The 6,000-nt window shown below is 60.3% G+C and overlaps 1 long non-coding RNA gene across 1 annotated transcript; it reads left to right on the top strand.

Annotated features, from left to right (window-relative positions):
• Window positions 1-2,444: 2,444 nt before the first annotated feature.
• On the top strand, window positions 2,445-5,939 carry LOC123589050. The gene is made up of 4 exons (XR_006708146.1): window positions 2,445-2,971; window positions 3,677-3,918; window positions 4,751-4,963; window positions 5,337-5,939. It is a non-coding gene; the product is annotated as an uncharacterized LOC123589050 (long non-coding RNA).
• Window positions 5,940-6,000: the final 61 nt, after the last annotated feature.

The following is a 6,000-nucleotide window of genomic DNA, read 5'->3' as shown; positions in this document are numbered from 1 at the left end:
CAGGGACAGCAACAGGGGCCACGGGTTAGGGGTTCAGCCCCACACGATCACCCCACCCCCCAGTGCTCCCAACCACAGGCCACAGAGAGGAGGGTCCTCCTCCACGGGCTCTTCCAGTTGGTTAGAGCGGCTCCCAGAAGTCAGGGAAACGTGCACGTTTACCACCTTTTGGATGGATACAACCATGTCTGAGAGCCACCGGGAGAGAAGCCACCCCCCCCCCCCCCCCCCCCGGTCATCTCCGACTCCCAGCAGCCAGAACTGAGATGACAGGAGTGTTTGTCACCCTGTCTGTGGGGTTTGTGACAGCAGCATCGGTGGGAGGCGACCGGAGGCTCTAAGACACAATGCCCCTGGGTGGTTTGACCTGCATTTCTTCCCCACCTGCTCGCTCGTGCTCGGGACGGTCTTGGGCGACGCCTGTCGTGATGTCATTATTGTTAAATAGAAAATCGCAGGCCCCAAATGGCATCACTTAGGTCAAGTCTCCCACCTGGAGTCTGGGCCCTGACCTGGGTGCACTTTCCAGCCTGTCCCGGAAACGAAACAAGGCCTGGTCGGTGCCAGTGAGGGCCTCTGCGCCTGGGCCTCGCCACCCACCCCAGACCCCCGCCCTGCCCCTACCTAAGGGAAAGCGGCCTTGCCCGCTGCCATCTTTTCTTTTCTTTTGCCGTTAACTCCTTGCCCACCCTCTCCTTCTTGTAAAAAAAAACCTCCATTTTGTGCCACTCGGAGCTCCCGGCTGCCCGATCCTTGAATCGCTTAATAAAGCCCATCCGATCTTCAAATTTACTCGGTTGGATTTTGTTCCTTAACGTTATCGATACTCTCACAAGCGTCCCAAGAGTTGGGTGAGTGATGTAGCGCGCCCAACAGTGACTCCGCTAACCCAAGGGCCCCGGCCCCTCGAAGCCGCCTGATTTCTAATCTCTAGCTGCTCCGCCCGCGGTCGCCATGGACACCAGCTGGCCATTTCGGACTGGATCTCCCAGCTCTGGCCAGCAGCACGCTGCCACCTGCCCCACTCCCTGCCGACAACACAGGGACAGCCCACGGGAGCTGGCCGTGTCTCAGAAGCTGGCTCAGATTTGGGGCATGTGCGAACCCTCTGTGTCCCAGTGAACTCCCTCGACCTTTTTGAAGCAAAGGGGACCTGCTTTCAGTCCACTTAGCCCACCGTGTCCCCCGGGTGCCTCCCCTCCTTAGAGGTGGGTGGAACATTCTATGGACAAAGGCCGAGAGGCCCGTTCAGGTTCAATGCCAAGAGCTCAGGGCTGACTGCAGCCGTCAGCCCTGGGCAGAGGGAGCGGACGGTGAGGGGCAGACCCCTCAATCCCGCGGCATCTGTCCTTTAGGGGACAGACCAGCCCCGGGCAGCCTCTAGTTAACGCCTCGGGCAAGCTGACAGCAGCCTGCCGTCCAGAAGGCTTCCCGCCTCAGTCACACACACCCGGGATGGTCTGGAGTGTCCCCCCTTGCCCTGTGGAGTGGCCCTCAGAGCCCCACTGTCCCTCCCCGCCCCCACCCGTCTGCCTTCCCGGGGAAGGGGCTGCTGGGCCCTTCAGAGTCTGGCTCTCCTGGGGAACTTCCTCTCCCACTAATCACCTCCCTGTGTTCTTGTGCTCAATTCTCCAGCTCCTCAGTCTCCACGAGAACCCTTCCAGAAGGCAGTGAGGAGGAGACACAAAGGATTCAAAGTAAACAAAATCCCTCAATTACCTGGCGCGTTTGTGCTTAACATTTGACAATAGCCACGATTCCCGATTCCCCCGTGAGCCACCCACCTGGGAGCCTCAACTCCACCCACCAGGCCCGAGGCCTCACCTCCCCGCCATGACCACCGCCCGGGGGTGTGGCGTGTGCACACGTGTCCCTCACGTCCACCCGTGTCTGCGCGTGGGCACACCTGAGTGCGTGCTATTTGGAGCCCATGCCACTCCTGCGTCCCCGCCCCTTAGAGGGAAGGAGCCTGAGCCAACAGCCAAGCGCGCAGGAAGGTTCTCCCGGCCGAACTTGACTGCAGCACAGACACAGGCCCCTTTGTCTTCTCTTTCTCTGGCCCCCAGAGGCGGTGTGTGAAGAGCTGTAGAAGCCTGACCTTTCTGATTATACAACCCCCCCCCCTGCCCCCCACCGACTGCAGCAGACAAAGGAGGTTCTCATGTGCCTGGTGGGGGTGGGGGGGTCCTGGTGCCTGGGGGAGGGGGGGTCCTGGTGCCTGGGGTGGGGGTGGAGGGTCCTGGTGCCTGGGAGAGGGGGATTCCGGGTGCCTGGGGTCGGGGTGGAGGGTCCTGGTGCCTGGGGGAGGGGGGGTCCTGGTGCCTGGGGGGACCAGGTGGGGGGGCACTGGTGCCTGGGGGTGGGGGAGTGGGAGTGGGTCCCGGTGCCTGGGGAGGGGGGGTGGCATGGAGGGGCACTCCATACCTCCTGAACACCTAGCCGCCCTGCCCATCCCGAGGCACAGCCGAACGTCTTTCCAGGGCACCTGCCAGCCACGCCTGGTCAGCCTGTGTACCTGGTGGGCTTCTGGCAGGCCCCGGGACTAGTGACGCCTCCGAGGGGCGAGTCAGGGCCAGGAGCTGCACAGCTCAGTGTCATCTAAGGAGGAACAATTCGGGGCCAACACACGTCTGTCCGGGGCTGAGCCGCTACGCCGATGAGGAAGTGGTTACAGTTTACTCAGATGTTCCTGAAGGCTGGCAGCTAGACTTCTGCCCAAAGGCCCGAGTGCTTGGCGACGATGAGAAGCGGGCACCGAGCACAGGATAAACGGTCCCTTCTTCCACCTGGACCCCGGGCTCCGGTCCCGCGCGGCCTTCGTCTCTGGACTCGTCGGAGTCCCTGGGAAGGGACTCCTGGGGACAAGCGTCTCTCCCAGCCCGCAGGAGAACCCCGTGCCGCGTGGTGCTGAGGCGCCTGGCACTTGGGGCGCGGGGACACCCGGAAAATGGGAGAGTAACACCACCAGCCGGTGTGCGCGAGGGTGTGGAAAGGCGTCTGCCCTGCCCCTCCCTCCACGCTCTGTGTCCTCAGCTCAAACAGGATCCTCTGCAAACACCTGGTTCTGTGTCCCCAAAGGCACCTTCTGCAGCTGGGTGTCCGCTTTATCAAGCTTAAACCCTTTTATCCCCCTAAATGCATTTTATTTTTATTTTGTAAGGTTCGTGATTTTTTTTAGTAATCTCTACACCCGATGTGGGTCTCAAACCCACGACTCCAAGATTAAGAGTCACACGCTCCTTTGGCTGAGCCGGCCAGGCGCCCCTGCCTAAATGCATTTTAAAATGCTACAAGTAGAGGGGTGCCTGGGTGGCTCATTCAGTTGAGCGTCCGACTTTGGCTCAGGTCATGATCTCGTGGTCTGTGGGTTCGAGCCCCGCGTCGGGCTGTGTGCCGACAGCTCAGAGCCTGGAACCTGCTTCGGATTCTGTGTCCCCCTCTGTCTCTGCCCCTCCCCCGCTTGCACTCTATCTTCCTCTCTCTGAAAACTCAACGTTAAAAAATGTTTTAATTTCCTATAAACAAAATCCTCTATACGGACTCATTTGCGTCTGGCTTCTTCCATCCGGTGTTAGGATTTTGAGGTTCATCCGTGTTACTTGAACTTGACTAGTTTGTCCCTCTCTCATTGCTGAGCAGTATTTCATTTTATTTACACTTGGTGCTGTCTCTCCAGGTCCGAGCCGACGAACATTTGGGGGCTGTGTCAGCGCTGCTGTGGACAAAGTGGACAATCGTGCACGAATCTTAGTGTACGTAGAAGTTTCCAGTCCCCTCGCTCACCACCTAGCGGCGGCATGGAGGACGCACGCGGGGGGCATGTATCCGAGTTCATGAGGGACAAGACGGCTTTCCCGAGTGGCCGTGCCAGCCTGCATTCCCGCCCGCAGCGCGGGAGCTGGTGTCTTGGTGTGTCAGGTGAGGAGGGGGTCCGGGGGCTCGCAGACACCTCATTCCCGGGGCTCCAGCGGCCCTGCCTGGGCTCACCCGCAGGCGCACAGAGACCACAGACAAGTGCAAACCGCTGTGAGGCTGGTCCCTGGTTCTGTAGGCGCTGGATTTCTCCGAGGCCTTCATTTTCTCGTTGGAGGTTTCGTATGTCCCTGCTGCTGTGACATAAAGGTCCTCGGACAAAGAGACGAGAAACATTTCAGGGGCGCCTGGGGGCTCAGTCGGTTAGGCGTCCTACGCTTGATGTCAACTCAGGTCATGAGCTCAAGGTTTGTGGTTTCAAGCCCTGCGTGGTCCCGCTTTGCCCTGGCAGCGTGGAGCCTACTTGGGATTCTCTCTCTGTCTCTCTCTGCCCCTCCTCCGCTCATGCTCGCTCGCTCTCTCACTCCCTCAAAATAAATAAATAACCTTAAAAAAGTTTTTTTTAACGTCGATTCATTTCCGAGAGGCAGAGCCTGAGCCGGGGAGGGGCAGAGAGAGAGGGAGGCACAGAATCCCAAGCAGGTTCTAGGCCCTGAGCGGTCAGCACAGAGCCTGATGCGGGGCTCGAACTCACAAATTCTGAGATCAAGGCCTGAGGCAAGTCGGACACCCAACCCAACGAGCCACCCAGGCTCCACACTGAGCCTGCTTGGGGATTGTCTCTCTCTCCCCCTCTCTCTGCCCCCTCCCCCACTTGTGCACATGCGCACTCTCTCTCTCTCTCTCTCTCTCTCTCAAACTTAGATCTTCTTAAAAAGAAAAAATGATACAAAATAAACCGGCTTCAATCGTAAATTTTATGTGTATTTGACCACAGTAAAAATACCTGCCAACCTCGTACAGCATGTGAACTGTTGTGGACGACATCGCAGAACGCCTCCTCCGCTGGAAAGCCCCAGAGACACGGGGGGCTGGGGGCAGAGAGCGGGAGCGCAGAGAAAATGCCCCTTGCCCAAAGGCGTGGCGGGGTCCGGGCACAGGCCTCCAGGGAGATGGACCCCACTCTGGACCCCCATCCGACTCCCGTGGGGTGAGAGGGAGACCTGAGGGCTACAGGGCACACCCACGCAACTTGTCCGTGGTCCTCAACCTTGGCCTTCTGCAGTTTGGGGCCAGAGAGGTCTTTGTTCGTGTGTGGATGGGAGGGCCGTGCTGCGCATCGTAGGATATTTAGCGAGTTCCCTGGCCCCCATCTCCTCGATGTCCGTAACGCTCACCCACTTGTGACAACCCCATGTCTCCCCACACGCCAAAGGTCGCCCGGGGGCACCGCCAACCCCACTTGGGAACCACTGCTCTAAACCAAGGGGGTTGGTCCTACCCTGGAAAACCTGTGACCCCGTCAACAGCGCTGACAGAGAAATCCCTCCGGCCAGCTGGTTGTCTTGGGTGGGTCTCCGCAGGCTCCTGATGGACACACGAGGCCCTGGAAACGCCGAGCGAGGCCCCTCGCTGAGGACTCTGACCTCCGGCCGGTGGGGACAGGCCGGCTGGGGGGTTTCTGGCTTCCTCGTTTATGGACGCAGGCTCCGGGCTCTGTCTAGGCCGAGGCTTATGTTGGCCGACACGGACTCCTGCTCCACCGCGGGTAAGGCCCGCGCTATCCTTTCCCCTCCCTGGGTCCCGGCTTGCTCATCTGTAAAATGGGGCAGCCGCCTCTTACTCTCAGCAGGACCAAACGATGAAGGAAGTCAGGCCTCCTGCTCCCGCCCACCCCGCCCTGCAGTCCCTGCACTCAGCCAGACCTGCTCCTGGCCCTCCCTCCCTCCTTCCAGGAAGCCGGAAGGGCAGCCAAACCCACAGAGGAGTTCGCAGCCTCTGGCTCGGCTCGGCCCTGTGGAACCAACAGCCCTTTGTCTCCTCCTGGGGACCTTTCCAGAGAGGACTCAGCCCTTTGCCCCAAGGCCACCTCCGCCCCCTCCCCTGGCATCACAGTAGCCCTACGGGGAGTCTCTCCGGGCCTCTCCAGGCTGCCCCTCACCCCTGCAACCTCCCTCAGCGGGCAGCGCCAGGGGCCCTGAGCTCTCGGGTGGCGGCTGTGGTGGGGAGGGGGCGTGGAGGGGACGT

The sequence above is a fragment of the Leopardus geoffroyi genome, chromosome E3 (assembly GCF_018350155.1).
Source record: "Leopardus geoffroyi isolate Oge1 chromosome E3, O.geoffroyi_Oge1_pat1.0, whole genome shotgun sequence".
Taxonomy (NCBI): Eukaryota; Metazoa; Chordata; class Mammalia; order Carnivora; family Felidae; genus Leopardus; species Leopardus geoffroyi.
This window is presented reverse-complemented; position numbering and strand designations above follow the sequence as displayed.